Source organism: Erythrolamprus reginae, chromosome 1 (assembly GCF_031021105.1).
Source record: "Erythrolamprus reginae isolate rEryReg1 chromosome 1, rEryReg1.hap1, whole genome shotgun sequence".
Lineage (NCBI taxonomy): Eukaryota > Metazoa > Chordata > Lepidosauria > Squamata > Dipsadidae > Erythrolamprus > Erythrolamprus reginae.
The window spans coordinates 387,220,260-387,236,209 of record NC_091950.1 but is presented as its reverse complement, the minus strand read 5'-3'; the positions used below and the strand labels follow the sequence as shown (position 1 = coordinate 387,236,209).

At 40.0% G+C, this 15,950-nt stretch overlaps 1 protein-coding gene across 1 annotated transcript in view; it reads right to left on the bottom strand.

Annotated features, from left to right (window-relative positions):
* Window positions 1-12,774, bottom strand: part of FAM167A (family with sequence similarity 167 member A) — a 34,688-nt gene extending 21,914 nt beyond the window's left edge. The window contains exon 1 of the mRNA XM_070741775.1: window positions 12,648-12,774. The gene's annotated coding sequence lies outside the window, so the exon portion shown is untranslated. The remainder of the gene's footprint in view (window positions 1-12,647) is intronic.
* Window positions 12,775-15,950: the final 3,176 nt, after the last annotated feature.

Here is a 15,950-nt window from a genome sequence, read left to right as displayed (position 1 = left end):
ACTCAATCTGTATAGGACAGAAGGGAAAGGGGGGACATGATCAAAATATTTAAATATGTTAAAGGGTTAAATAAGGTTCAGGAGAGAAGTGTTTTTAATAGGAAAGTGAACACAAGAACAAGGGGGCACAATCTGAGGTTAGTTGGGAGAAAGATTAGAAGTAATGCGAGAAAATAATATCTTACTGAAAGAATAGTAGATGCTTGGAACTAACTTCCAGCAGACGTGGTTGGTAACTGAATTTAACAGTAACTGAATTTAAACATGCCTGGGATAAACATATATCCATCCTAAGATAAAATACAGAAAATAGTATAAGGGCAGAATAGATGGACCATGAGGTCTTTTTCTGCTGTCAATCTTCTATTTTTCTATGTGTAGTGACCAAATCTGTATGCAGTATTCTGTGGTCTTACTAAGGCTTTGTAGAGTAGTATTAGTACCACTATCCTTCTGTTAATGCAATTTAGGGCTGCATTGGCTTTTTTGGCTGCCGCCACCACACACTGTTGGCTCATATTTTGGCCCCAAAAGCTTTCTTATTGTGTTTTCCACAAAGATGCTCCATTAAGGATCTCAAACCAAGCATAAAACCCATGTTCATGTTCAGAGTCTATTCAGAACCATGTTGCCCCTGGTTTTAAAGAGCAGTCACAATTAAGGTTAGTATTTTTGAAAATGAAACTTCAACTTGTACCATAACACTGCATGCAAAATATAGGAGATCACAAAACGTGCACAATTAAGAAGCACTTCTTTATTATTTTTTAAATGAGTGAAGGCTTTGGTACTTCTTTTTTATCATGTATTTTGGACGTGAGGCTTCTGTGGTGTGGAATATTTCTAATAATTTTTTAATGACAGGGAGTTAAAGCTTGGGTTAAAGCCGGGGTGGCGCAGCAGGTAGAGTGCTGTACTGCAGGCCACTGAAGCTGACTGTACAGTGGTACCTTGACATACGAGTTTAATTTGTTCCAGACCCAAGCTCCTAAGTCGATCAACTCACATCTCGAACGAATGCCTTTAGACTTTGTTTTTCATGCCGAGATAGCTGGAAGCAAGGAGATTCTTGCGCCACTTAGTGGAAGCGCAGCTCGTATCCCGAATTTGAGCTCGGGTGTCGAACAGAAATTTCGCTCGGGTCGCGGCTTGTAACTTGGAATACTCGCATGTGGAGCAGCTCGTATCTAGAGGTAGTACTGTAGATCTGAAGGTCAGTGGTTCAAATCTCATCACCGGCTCAAGATTGACTCAGCCTTCCATCCTTCCGAGGTGGGTAAAATGAGGACCCGGATTGTGGGGGCAATAGGCTGGCTCTGTTACAAAGTGCTATTGCTAACATGTTGTAAGCCGCCCTGAGTCTAAGGAGAAGGGCGGCATAAAAATCGAATAAATAAATTAAATAAATAAATAAATAAATTCTTGTGCCTGTTTTTTAGATGCAATTTTCTACAAGATGGCTAAGGTCTGTTGATTCAGGATATATAAATGATGTAAATAAATAAACATGCAGTTAAACAGGATGTAGAAAATACAATCTACCGTACCTTCCACCCTCTTGTACTAAGTAGAGTGGAAAGTAATATTATATGCAAATTATCCCGATACAATTCTTAATTGTCTTTCCATAGAAGCCTGAGATCACCTGAGATTTTAATGGCTTTGTTCCATGTAGCATTTCCCAAACCATCTGTTGATTGTGATTATAAAATTACCCTAGAGAGGCGCTTGGGTATGTACTTAAGCAAGAAGCATTCCTTTATATCTTGAAGGATCTATTCTTACATAATATCTACACAAAGTTAAAAAGAAAAAGCATCTACTAACCAGGAAACATTCAGAGAAATACACTTATAAAAGGCAGACATTTACAAGGTGTGGTTGCCTCAGTTGTTGATTAGAAGTACATAATGGAATTTCTCGCTGGCAGATCTCAGTTGGGCAGATCTCATAATGTTCTCTGGCTAGAAAAATTGGGGGGGGGGAATAGTGGTTGGCCTAGTTCCAAATTCCATGGCAATAATTTTTTCCCCACCTTAGAAAAATCTTCCCCCTTAAAGGAGTTGACTAAAATTTCTCCCCTAGATCTTGTGAGTACAGGTAGCCCTCTGCCTATGACCACAATTGAACGTGGAATTTATGTTGCTAGGCGAGACAGTTTTAAATGATTTTTTCCTTATTTTACAACCTTTCTTGTCACCGTTGTTAAGTGAATCTACTGCTGTTGTTAAATTAGTAACTAAAAAGAGCCGGGGTGGCACAGCAGGTAGAGTGCTATACTGCAGGTCACTGAAGCTGACTGTAGATCTGCAGGTCAGCGGTTCAAATCTCATCACCGGCTCAAGGTTGACTCAGCCTTCCATCCTTCCGAGGTGGGTAAAATGAGGACCCGGATTGTGGGGGCAATATGCTGGCTCTGTTAAAAAGTGCTTTTGCTAACATGTTGTAAGCCGCCCTGAGTCTAAGGGCGGCATAAAAATTGAATGAATGATTAAGTAAGTAAGTAAGTAAGTAAGTAAGTAAGTAAGTAAGTAAGTAAGTAAGTAAGTAAGTAAGTAAGTAAATTAGTTAGTAAATAAATAAATAAATAAATAAATAAATAAATAGATAGATAGATAAATAAATAAATAAATAAATAAATAAATAAATAAATAAAAAGATTGAATTTGTAGACTTTATTGTTTGTTGGGATCCCCTCCAAGTCCCCGGAGAGGGGCGACATGCAAATCAAATCAAATCAAATCAAATCAAATCAAATCAAATCAAATCAAATCAAATCAAATCAAATCAAATCAAATCAAATCAAATCAAATCAAATCAAATCAAATCAAATCAAATCAAATAGGTTGCTAAGTAAATCTGGCTTCCTCATTGACTTTGCATGTCAGAAGGTTGCAAAAGATGACCTGCAGTACACTGCAACAGTCATAAATACGACTCAGTTGCCAGGCATCTGAATTATGATCATGTGACCAGTGATGGGCCCCACCCGGTACGAATGGGATCGGTGATTCCTTAGGACTTTTTAGTGGGCTTTTTAGTGAACATGGGCAGGCATGGGCCTGACATGTTTGCACACACCCTCGCGCGAGACTTCGTTTCTGTGTATGCGTCCAAAGTGAAATCTCAGGTGAGGATGTTTGCATGGGTGATATTTCAGCAACTTTTGCCCTTTTTTTGCTTCTGTGCAAAAATTGGCGAAATCTCATCTGCATGAGCATCCTCGTGCAAGATTTTGCTTCAGCGCATGAGCAGAAGCGAAATCTTGTGCAGGGGCATGCACACACGTCAGGCATGCATACGCCCGCACCAGCCTTGGGAGCCCAGTACCAGTAGGAAAAGGCAAGTGGAGCCCTTCATTGCATGTGACCATGGGAAAGCAGTCATAAGTGTGAAGCACAATCATAAGTCACTTATTTTAGTGCTCTTGTAACTTTGAATGGCCACCAAAGGAACCGCTGTCTGTCCAGGGTTATCTATACAATGAGATATTATCCAAAAGGAATGACAAAGTGGATTGCTGAATTCTGTAAAATGTAATATTTTATGTGTATGCTTGCACACATGACAAGAATAGGTAGGAATGAAATCTAGGCAATCAGGTTATTGTTTTTGTTTGTTTAAATGCATTAGCTGCCCAACGTCAATAGATTACACCCAAGGCCACCCAACTCCAAAACTACTCTTTTTCGCTTACAATGAAAAAACAAATTAGTGAAAAATGCAACTGACCAAAGAGAAAAGTACAAAAAGAAAGCAAAGCAAAACCATAAATGGTCTCTATGACGCAGCCGTCGCCAAGGCCTGGGCGAACAATTTCTTCAACAATTTCCTGAACAAATTGGGATACGAGGAGAGAGTATTCTATAAGGCAGGAATTGCAACAGAAGTTTGCATTTTCATCATTCTATTTGTATTATTCATATTGCTCTGTTGTTATTATTCTCTGCTTCTTTTTGTTTGTCTGCTGCATTTTTGTTATGTTTAAGATTTTTCCACAGGAAAAGAAATGCAGGATATAATCCAAGGAAATAAGTAAACCCCCCTCCCCCTGCCTGGGAAAACACTGAATGATAAACTAAGATTTGACCTGGGTTGAGAAAGTTGATTGAGACTTGAGTTAGTATTGATTTGATTAAATAGATACAAACCTATATTTTAGATACCATATTTTTGGAGTATAAGACACAGCTTTTTCCTCCCTAAAAGAGACTGGATGCGTTTTATACTCTGAGTGTAGCTTTTTTTCAAGCTCTTATTTTCCAGCCTTAACTAAGTGCTAATGATCTTCCCAGCTCTTACCTTGCAGGTAAGGTATGATGTGCCTATTTACTGATACATTAAAATTCTCATATGTTCCTTCTCCTTTTGTCATTGATAGATGATGGAGAGAAGAGACATCTTTCCTTCTAGGTATCATCTTTATAACCCCATGGCTGTCATATCTCAGGAGCTCCTGATTTCTCTGCTGATGGAAGAGGACTATTAAGGGGGAAAAACTCAAATAGGAAGTCCACAAGTGATGTTAGAAGTACAGTGGTACCTCTACTTAAGAACACCTCTACTTAAGAACTTTTCTAGATAAGAATCAGGTGTTCAAGATTTTTTTTGCCTCTTCTTAAGAACCATTTTCTACTTAAGAACCCGAGCCCGGAAAAATTTCCCAGGAAATTTGAGAGCAGCACGAAGGCCCGGCCAGTTTCCTGCCATTCCCCCTGGGTTTCTCTCTCTGGCGCAGTGTATGGGAGGCAGCCTTGCGCCGGTTGTATGGGAGGCACGTGCTCCTCCTAGCCCCCACAGAGTCCTTCTTCTTTTTTTTAAGCCTTAAAGTTTTGGATTCTTTTGATTCCCCTCACCTCACCTTCCTACTTCGGCAGCGATTGTCCTCCTCCTCTTCTTCCTCCTCCTCCTTCCACCCAAATTCTGAGCTTTTATTTGTTTCCTAATGGGTTTGCATGCATTATTTGCTTTCACATTGATTCCTATGGGAAAAAATGCTTCTACTTACAAACTTTTCTACTTAAGAACCTGGTCAAGGAAAGAGTCGTCGGAGAGGGGCGACATACAAATCTAATAAATTATTATTATTATTATTATTATTATTATTATTATTATTATTATTCTACAGAAGTATTATTATAATACTACGGAAAGGGGCGGCATACAAATCAAATAAATAAATTAATTAATTAATAATAATAATAATAATTATTATTATTATTATTATTATTATTATTATTATTATTATTATTAAGTAGAGGTACCACTGTACCAGCTTTTTTCTCTACTGCTTGGCTGCCAATTTTAAGTCAATCAAAACACATAGATTCTTCATAAATTCATTTTGCATATTCTTGGTGTGTAAATGATTTATAGAACAACAATGAAGACAAGTAGTCTTCTTTAGAAGTATTTTCTGTTCAAAGTTTATGTAAGGAGAAAGTTATAAAGCAAGATAAGGAAAGTACACCAAGAGAAAAAAGAATGCAATTTATTTACTCACACCAACCAGTTTCTATAGGGAAGGAGGTCTTAAGTGGCTAAGACAAATACCTCCCAAATACTGGAATTTTGAGGAGATATTTGAAGTAGCAGAGAGAGGTACATAAGTATCCTGGGAAGAGCGCCAACTGTAGTCTAGTGCCACTTTCTCTACCCTACAAAAGGCAGTAAATATATAGATGCATAGTTCCCTCTAAGCTAAGCAGTGAGCAATCGCTCACTTAAAAATCATCATCAACTCAGAGTTTTCCAAACCTGCCCAGAAGCCGAGAGGGAAAGAGTGAGAGGGAAGGAGAGAGAGAGGAAGAGAGGAAGAGAGAGAAACAGATAGAAAAAAGAGAAGAAGGAAAAGAAAAAGAAAAAGAATGGGAGTAAGGAAGAGAGAAAGAAAATCAAAATCTAGTTTGAAACTAGCTCAACTATTTAAGTGGCATTTTGATATTGATAGAGTTACCCTATTATGAGCTCACTGTTATAGACACACAGTACAGTATTTTATTTTGAAATTCTCTGAGGCAAAACAGGGTGGGGTTTTTATTTGTTTGTTTGTTTGTTTGTTTGCTTGCTTGCTTGCTTATTTGTTTGTTTGTTTGTTTGTTTAATATTTTTGTGCCGCCCAGTCCCAAAGGGACTGCCGCTCAGACACTATATTTTTCCACCCCCCCACCCCCCCAAAAAATTAGAGGGAACACTGTATAGATGCAAAGATTATTAAGGCCATTTTGTTTCATATGCTGCCACTTAATATTATCAGATGGGAAACATATAAACCCTACTGCATGTCACATACCCCACAATTCTGTTTGGATGATGTGTTAAAGCCACAAAACTAAATCTCAGCATAGTATATTGTGTAAAGGTATCCCACCTGTTGGATGATGTGTTAAAGCCACAAAACTAAATCTCAGCATAGCATATTGTGTAAAGGTATCCCACCTTGCCCAAACAGTTTCCAGATGGTGAGGTGTGTTTGCCTTTAACACTTAAAAATAATGAAATTTTTAGTTCAAATTTTGGATCATATACTCTTGCACTATTTACCGTATTTTGGAGTATAAGACGTACCTTCTTACTCCCAAAAAAGAGGGTGAAAATGTGGGTGTATCTTACACATCAAATGTAACCCCAGCCAGCCACCCCCACCCTTTGCCCTCTGCCTCCCAGCAATTTACCTCCTTGCATCAAACAGCACAGAGCCTAATTAGCAAAAGCAATTGATTATCAGCCTCCCGACCTACAGCTGATTCAGCACAGGCAGGCCACTGTACTAGAACTGAAAGTGAAACTAGCTGCAAGGAAGCAAATTGCTAGGAGGTGGACTGCTGGCAATGTTGGACTGCTAAAGCTATAAGGAGGTAAGCAGGGGTAGGCTACTGCCCAGATGGGGGGGATGCAGTGGGATAGCGAAAATGGAGCTTCACCCCAGAGCACCCAATTTGCATTGTAAGATGTTAAAAGAAAATGCATAACCCATGCCCACAGTTAGTGTTGGGCAAACTGAACTTGCAAAGTTTGGGTTCGTGCCGAACTTTGCAAAGTTCAGCATGCCGAACCCGAACCCAAACTTTTTTAAAAGTTCAGGTTCGGCGTTCAGTGTTCGCTCGAACATCTTGAAGCACTGCTGCCCCGGAGGAGAGTGGGGAATCCCATCGTGGGATTCCCCACCTCCTTTTGGTTGTGGCGCTGCAAGCAAAAGGAGGTGGGAAATCCCATGATGGGATTCCAGGGGCGGGGCTTTGACATCACAGGGACTCCTTCCTGGCCGGCCGAAATGAGGAGGAAGGAGTCTCCGTGACATCAAAGCCCTGCCCCTGGAAACCCATCATGGAATTCCCCACCTCCTTTTGCTTGTAGCCCCGCTGCAGCATCCTTTTCTGTAAAAATAAATAATAATAATACGGAAAAGGACGCCGCAGCAGCGCTGTTCGGGTTCGGGTTCTGCGAACTCAACCGAACTTCACGGCAAAGTTCGGGTGAGTTCGCTGAACCCGAACTTCGTTGGGTTCGCCCAACAGTGTGATAATAAAAATTTTGGTAGCCCTTCACTGGAAGTAAGTCAATAACTATAAATGTCTATAGAATGTTCAAATTATTAGACTTATTTTTTAAAGACTGCTTGTTAAGTTGTTCTAGACAACTTAACAAAATAAAGAAGCTTTTTAAAATAAATGCTTGATCTGAAGAGCTATTATATCTTTATTTAAATAGCAGAGACTATATGTGCTAAATTGTGCTGCACCATAAAAGGTGAACAGTTTGCCTCCAGAAATTGTGAATGCTCCAACACTGGAAGTTTTTAAGATGTTGGATAAACATTTGCCAGAAGTAGTGTAGGGTTTCCTGCCTAAGCAGAGGGTTGGACTAGAACACTTCCCTGTTATTATAATATTATTATTAAACTTGAAATAAAAAAAATGTCCCCACTATTTGGTGAATAGTCAGACTATCTGTGCTGAATATTTGCAACAAAGCTCTCAATGGGAGAAGGAGAATTCATTTCATTACAATGAAGTCATGCCCAAATAGTAGAGCTTCTGCACTTTACAGTGAATGGCTCAAAAATTGATGATTGACTTTTTTTTCCTGCCCAGACCTTTGTACTGAAACATCTATAAACGCCTTCTCACAAAAATGGATGTATGTTTGTTTGTTTGTTTGTTTGTTTGTTTGTTTGTTTGTTTGTTTGTTTGTTTGTTTATGTATGTATGTATATAGTTGGTTGGTTGGTTGGTTGGTTGGTTGGTTGGTTGGTTGGTTGGTTGGTTGGTTGGTTGGTTAGTTAGTTAGTTAGTTAGTCCTATACACAATAATACACAATGAAGGTAATAGAGGACACCTTTGAGGAAATAGAATTAGAGAAAGAATAGAAGAGAGAGTATAGGATAAAATAATCAATGAGAGAATAGAAGAACAATATAGGGATAGAAGAGAAGATATATGGGATATAGGAGAGACAATAGGACAGGGGTCGGAAGGCACTCTAGTGCACTTATGCACGCCCCTTACTGACCTCTTAGGAATCTGGAGAGGTCAACCGTGGACAGTCTAAGGGTAAAATGTTGGGGGCTAGGGGATGATACTACAGAGTCCGGTAATAAGTTCCACTCATTATGTAGACAAAAACTCACAAAGGAGTACATAAATATGGAAATTTCCAATAAATAGTAAATGTGTGCACATTTTAACTAAAATTTTCTTCCCTTCCTCCCCTGAAACCACACAGCTTTTATGGTGGGAAAGCAATGACGCTAATAAAATTCACATCCAACTGTTCACTGTCACATAGCTTATTGGGAGACAATGGAGTGATAGAGTCCGACTTTCACTCTGGTTCAGGAAGATGTGGTTGTTCTGAGGAAATGGAGAGGGGTAAACACTGGAGCTGTATCTGAACTGTGTTAAAGGGAAGATGGACTACAAATATAAACACTGCTGCTATTACTACTCATAACTCACAACTATTCATAAAAGTCAGTTTGGTCTATTGGTTACATTCTTCTTCACATCAAGCACAAAGTTTAGAAGCAGTCTCCATGTGGAAACAAGAAGCTTGTATTTTCCAAGGAAACATTAAATTCTTGAAAAGTTTCTCAGGAATCTCCAATAAAATCTTAACTATTTTGAAAGATCAATTCCATCTTTGACGATCTTCCCTGCTTGTCTCAGAGAAGTATTGGGTCATGAAGAATACATGAATCTGCTTTGTTGTGAGTGAAACCATTGCTGTATATTTTGACCAGTAACCCAGCCAGAAACCTTTCCAAGACGTATAATTTTTTGATTACATATACTGAAATAGACAATTTTCTTTGGACAAAGCAATAGCTGTATCAATTTATCCAATAAAAGAAGAGAAGGTGAAGAATGATAATAGAGGACATATAAGACCTTCCCTACTAGATATATTCATGGATAAGCATATCCACTGGTAACCTGAACCAAATTTTGGGGATTTATTTTGGAACCTATTCTTGGCTTATCTCTGAATATATATAGTAATTTAAATGAATAGTTTTGAAAGTACTTTATGGTGATTCAAAATGTTGATTCATCTAGTACATTTGCATCTACTTCAGTTAGCGGAGGTTCTCCAGTAGACTTTCCAATTAGTAATCATTTGATACTTGGATTGATGGATTGATGAGACCTTAGATGGCTTACTACTCACATTAGAATTACCTCCTCTACACTGGTGCCCTTCAGGTGTGTTAGAATATTTAAGTTCCAAAACACAGGTGAGCAAAAAAAAGGGAGCCTTTGAAACAAACCTTTTCATACAAAATTCTTCAAAGGTTTTTGAAAGTACGCATGGCTGAATAGTAAACAAATCTAAGAATAAAAGATTATTCAAAGGGAGAACAATTAGCAACCTATAAAAGAGATCAGGGGCTGCCAATAGAGTACAGACTCAGATCTGTTGTTTGTACTGCTATATATTGTCTTAAAACTTATTCATGTTTTCATCTCACCATTTGGATACAGGAACAGGGTGATAGAGAATAGGCAACAAGATTCTCTCACATCCCCAGTGGGCACAGACCATAATGTGAAAAAAGCTGAGTTACTCTCTTTTTCAAAATATCATTTAGGTAGTGCAGTCAGGCGGTAGGGAAAGCAAGTAGAATGATTGGCTGCATAGCTAGAGGTAGAACAAGCAGGAAGAGGGAGATTATAATCCCACTATATAGAATGCTCGTGAGACCACATTTGGAATACTGTGTTCAGTTCTGGAGACCTCACCTACAAAAAGATATTGACAAAATTGAACAGGTCCAAAGACGGGCTACAAGAATGGTGGAAGGTCTTAATCATAAAACATATCAGGAAAGACTTAATGAACTCAATCTGTATAGTCTGGAGGACAGAAGGAAAAGGGGGGACATGATCGAAACATTTAAATATGTTAAAGAGTTAAATAAGGTCCAGGAGGGAAGTGTTTTTAATAGGAAAGTGAACACAAGAACAAGGGGACACAATCTGAAGTTAGTTGGGGGAAAGATCAAAAGCAACATGAGAAAATATTATTTTACTGAAAGAGTAGTAGATCCTTGGAATAAACTTCCAGCAGACGTGGTAGATCCTTGGAATAAACTTCCAGCAGACGTGGTAGATAAATCCACAGTAACTGAATTTAAACATGCCTGGGATAAACATCCATTCTAACATCCATTCTAAGATAAAATACAGGAAATAGTATAAGGGCAGACTAGATGGACCATGAGATCTTTTTCTGCCATCAGTCTTCTATGTTTCTATGTTTCTATGTAGAGAATCTTTACTTTTATGAATGCACACGAGTGCATGGGTGCACACATGTATTAAAGACAAGATTTTGCACCATCCTCATAAACAAAAAAAAGCTTTGATTTAGTACTTGCTCTCCAAATACTGCATTCAACCAATTTTTTTTAAATAAGTGACTAGTTTGATTAATCAAGGAACCCATTTTTAAGAAGAAGTACAATAGAGACAAAGCAAGCAAAATCTGATCTCATTGCCATTGTGCCAATTTACACCATATAGATGTTACCAGAAAACTTCTGCTCCTCCTCATCTCATTTTTCTGCTTTCTTTCTTGTCCATCAGGGGTGGAGAAGGGGAGGGAGGTTTAAAATCAGACCAATTTTCTATTATGCTGAGATTACAATCATCTGTTGCCATTGAAGTTCCTTTCATGAGCTATTCTTGTTATTTTTTTTAACAGGAAGTAAATGCAAACAAGTAGAGATGGCTGTGTGGAGTCCTCCTCACATGTAATTTTATAAAAATGCAAATGGGTGAGAACTTAAATATTCAAGAAAAGCCTCTACAAAATGAGGTCTACCTAATAAAATGCTGAGTTTACACCAAGGATGGAACTGTCCTTAAATATTTCTTACTACCCCATTCAACCATTTAATATGCACAATGTATATCAAAACCTTCACTGTCTTAATCACAATCATCTCTCACACACCTGCAGCTACAGGTTTGTTATTCCAGAGTTGTTCCTGAATTTCATAATAGGAGCATAGACTCAAGAAGCTTTCAGGAGATGTTTTTATTTGCCATTTCATAATAAAGATTTCTGATGGGGATTCCTCTTTTGTTTTTCATCATCTCTTTTCTATTTTGATCTGCACACCCACCCACCCAACCATGTACTTCAGAAAGCAGCTGTAGAAATAAAGTGAAGGAAGAATCCCCATTCACACCATCTTGGACTCTTGAAATAAAGGTGGGGTATAAATGCAAAGAAAGGGAGATAGAAAGACACAGAGAGAAGAGCTAGAGAATGCCTTTTCAATATTAGGGCTAGGAGCCTCCCATAGAGATACCTATGAAAGATACTTCATTAAGTTGAACTAGGAGTTTTTTGCATAATAACATTTGTGGCCCCATGAAATCATCCTGACCCCCCCTCCCATTAAAAGCATCTCTTTTTCCCAAAGGACACTCCTCAATTCAAATACACTAGAAGTGAATTATATTCAATCATATCTCATTTTCCATTGTCCTTTTAATGCAACCTACCATCTTTATAATAGCACTCAGTTTTCAATCATAAAAAAAAACTTAGTTCACTACATACTATTTAAAGCTTTTATGGGGACTCTAAAATGCTATTGTCCTTCTCACACATATCTTTTGCTCCTACCTTATTCTCTGGGCACCGAGGAACCTTTACATTCAATAGAAGGTGTTTTCAAGCATTCTCTCCCTTTATTATTGTTTGCATTCCATTTTCAGCAATGTATTATTGTTGCTCCTATATTTTTATTTTTGGTTTCACGCTATCCAAAGAATGTTATTTACTGGAAAACTAATAATATAATACAAAAACAGGCACAGACAGGAGAAAAGAAACCCTGTCTAAGATAGAGAGCTCCCCACCCTAATTTGTGGAAATGCAACGTGTGCTGTTAAATGGAACTTTCAAAGCTGTCCTTAAAATTGCAGCTTTGCTATAATAAAACATGGTGATTTGCCCACCTCAAAATGCTGGAGGAGTGCCAAAATCTCCACCTGGGAAGAAGAACCCTGGAGTATGCATGGCTGTGTGTATGAATACTCTTAGACTCAATGCTAGCAGCTTTCATAGAAAGCTCTTGAATTGCCACTTTCTTTGTGAGTGGGTGATTGGGATAAAAATAAAGGGAACTCACCAGGTTTTCTGGGGCAGGGAGGGTTCCCCCCTTTCAAATCTGAAAGTCATGTCTTCATATCTTGGTCTGCATCTTGTTCTTTTTCCAACATGAATCTCTGCCCAGCTGCAGCTGTGGTCCTATTTTACCTCCTTGTCTTCCTCTCCACCTTCACAATCTGTGTCTGCCTCAGCTTTGAAAAATGTGTGTGCATTTTTTTTTCAAAGGGACTTCTCTCTCCCCCTTCATGTGTGTATATGTGATTGCGTCAAGCTGGTTGCTTAGATACCACAGTACTATTCCAGTTTCAGGCTTTTCACTCTAGAATTACTGTCTGTCTCTTCTCTCCATTCATACCAGTCAGTTAGCCCTGGATGCTACCTCCCACTAAGACATCACCCTGAAAAGACCTGAAAAAGAAGATGCTTTGAGCAAGGCTGGGTCCTAAACCCTGCCAGATTTCAGTTTGCTTTCCACAAATGAACTTTAAGGTATCAAAGGGGGGGGGGATTCTGCCTGGACAGTTTGCATACCTCCAACACACAATTTGAATGAATACAATAGACTCTGCCACATTTGAATTTCCATGTCAAAGTTTAGTTCAACTCTTCCCCAGCCATACTCGAGAATTATTTGGTTTCTGGATTATTATTATTATTATTATTATTATTATTATTATTATTATTATTATTATTATTTTATTATTAGATTTGTATGCCACCCCTCTCTGTAGTTACATTCATTTAATCTGTAATACCATAGCTGTTCTTTTATCAGTTTTGAAACTGATTTGCACTTTCAGTTAAAGATATGCCAAAAAACACACCCATGCAAATGTTTCCAACAAGCTAACATAGAAGTTATCAGTCACATTTTGCATGAAAGAATAGGCAATTCACTAACTAGCATTTAATGTATGGGGTATTTCAGATGAGGTAGCACCTCTGGTTCAGGGCCAACAGTTGCCTTTTAAGGGCTGCTTATTTGCTTTTCATCCTTACCTCACCACTCAGCAATCACCTGTAGCTCCAAGCAAGGGTAACATTTATAGCAGTCACAACCCAGTAAATCATCTCAGCAGATGGGCCAAACCAGGTGGGTAGCTGATGAGTTTTTCACAAGGGTGCAATTCAGCAGGTTCTGACAGGTTCTGAAGAAGTGGTAGCAGACATTTTGAGTAGTTTGGAGAACCGGCAAATACCATCTCTGGCTGGCTGCAGAGTGAAGTGGGAATGGAGGTTTTGCATATCCTTCCCCTGTCACGTCCACCAAGCGCCCACAGAACCACGCCCACAGAACCAGTACGGAAAAATTTTGAATTTCACCCCTGGTCTTTCATCTGTGATAAGATCTCAGACTGTCAAGTTAGGTCCTGGTACATTGAGTGGAGGAGATTGATCAACAGTCTAACAGTCAAGAAGGCAGGTCCAGCAGGCATTGTGGACTGGAGCACTTGGGTTCCTGATCATCCACTACTACATTCATCTCCAGCTATAGTGGTTCTTCATGCCATTGAATTAAGGTCCCTTCCATCAAGAGAGCAGAAGAAATGCTCTCCTGAGATTTTTATGGATGTCCAAGGAAATTCATTAGTTGATTCAACTATTTGAAGATGGAATGACAGCAGAGGACCTTCATAACAGTGATACATCAGCTACATTTTTTAAAAAAAATACAATGGGTAAAACAGGATTGTGAACCCATTTAATTGGGGTTTGCATATTGTGAAATCCTGTTCAATATCTGAAAGAGGAAGTGTACATCAGGTACTGGGGCTTGGAAGGCTCTTTCTTTGACCTTTGCTGGTTGAATGCACAGGCAAAGTGCCTCCACACAACCATTAAAACAAACTCTATTTGGTGATGATCATGCATTCCTGTCACACAAAAACTGCAAGCTATAGTTGATGCTGAACAAATTGTCAGAAACTTCTATGCCAGTGATGGGTGGCATGGGTGTCACAGGTGGCACGCAGAGCCATATCTGCTGGCACGTGAGCTGTTGCCCTAGTTCAGCTCCAACATGCATCTGTGTGCTGGCCAGCTGATTTTTGGCTCACACAGAGGCTCTGGGAGGGTATTTCTGGCTTCCAGAGAGCCTCCGGAGGGGGTAGGGGAAGGCATTTTTACCCTCCCCTGGTTCTAGGGAAGCCTTTAGAGCCTGGGGAGGGCGAAACACAAGCGTACTGGGAAACAGGATATTTCTGGCCTCCACAGGGCCTCCAGGGGGTGGGCGAAACTGTTTTCACCCTTCCCAGGCATTGAATTATGGGTGTGGGCACTTTTATTACTTTATTTTATTTATTTATTACTTAGATTTGTATGCCGCCCCTCTCCGAAGACTCGGGGCGGCTCACAACATGTAGAAACAAATCATAAGTAAACAGACAAATTTAAAAATATTAAATATTTTAAAAAACCCATATACTAACAGACGCACACACAGGCATACCATGCATAAATTAAACATGCCCGGGGGGAGATGTTTCAGTTCCCCCATGCCTGACGGCAAAGGTGGGTTTTAAGGAGTTTACAGAAGGCAGGAAGAGTAGGGGCAGTCCTAATCTCCGGGGGGAGTTGGTTCCAGAGGGCCGGTGCCGCCACAGAGAAGGCTCTTCCCCTGGGGCCCGCCAACCGACATTGTTTAGTTGACGGGACCCGGAGAAGGCCCACTCTGTGGGACCTAATCGGTCGCTGGGATTCGTGCAGCAGGAGGCGGTCTCGGAGATATTCTGTTCCAATGCCATGAAGGGCTTTAAAGGTCATAACCAACACTTTGAATTGTGACCGGAAACCGATCGGCAGCCAATGCAGACTGCGGAGTGATGGTGAAATATGGGCATACCTAGGTAAGCCCATGACTGCTCTCGCAGCTGCATTCTGCACGATCTGAAGTTTCCGAATACTTTTCAAAGGTAGCCCCATGTAGAGAGCATTACAGTAGTCGAACCTCGAGGTGATGAGGGCATGAGTGACTGTGAGCAATGAGTCCCGGTCCAGATAGGGCCGCAACTGGTGCACCAGGCGAACCTGGGCAAACGCCCCCCTCGCCACAGCTGAGAGATGTTGTTCTAATGTGAGCTGTGGATCGAGGAGGACGCCCAAGTTGCGGACCCTCTCTGAGGGGGTCAGTAATTCCCCCCCCCCAGGGTAATGGACGGACAGATGGGATTGTCCTTGGGAGGCAAAACCCACAGCCACTCCGTCTTATCCGGGTTGAGCTTGAGTCTGTTGACACCCATCCAGGCCCCAACAGCCTCCAGGCACCGGCACATCACTTCCACCGCTTCGTTGACTGGGCATGGGGTGGAGATGTAAATCTGGG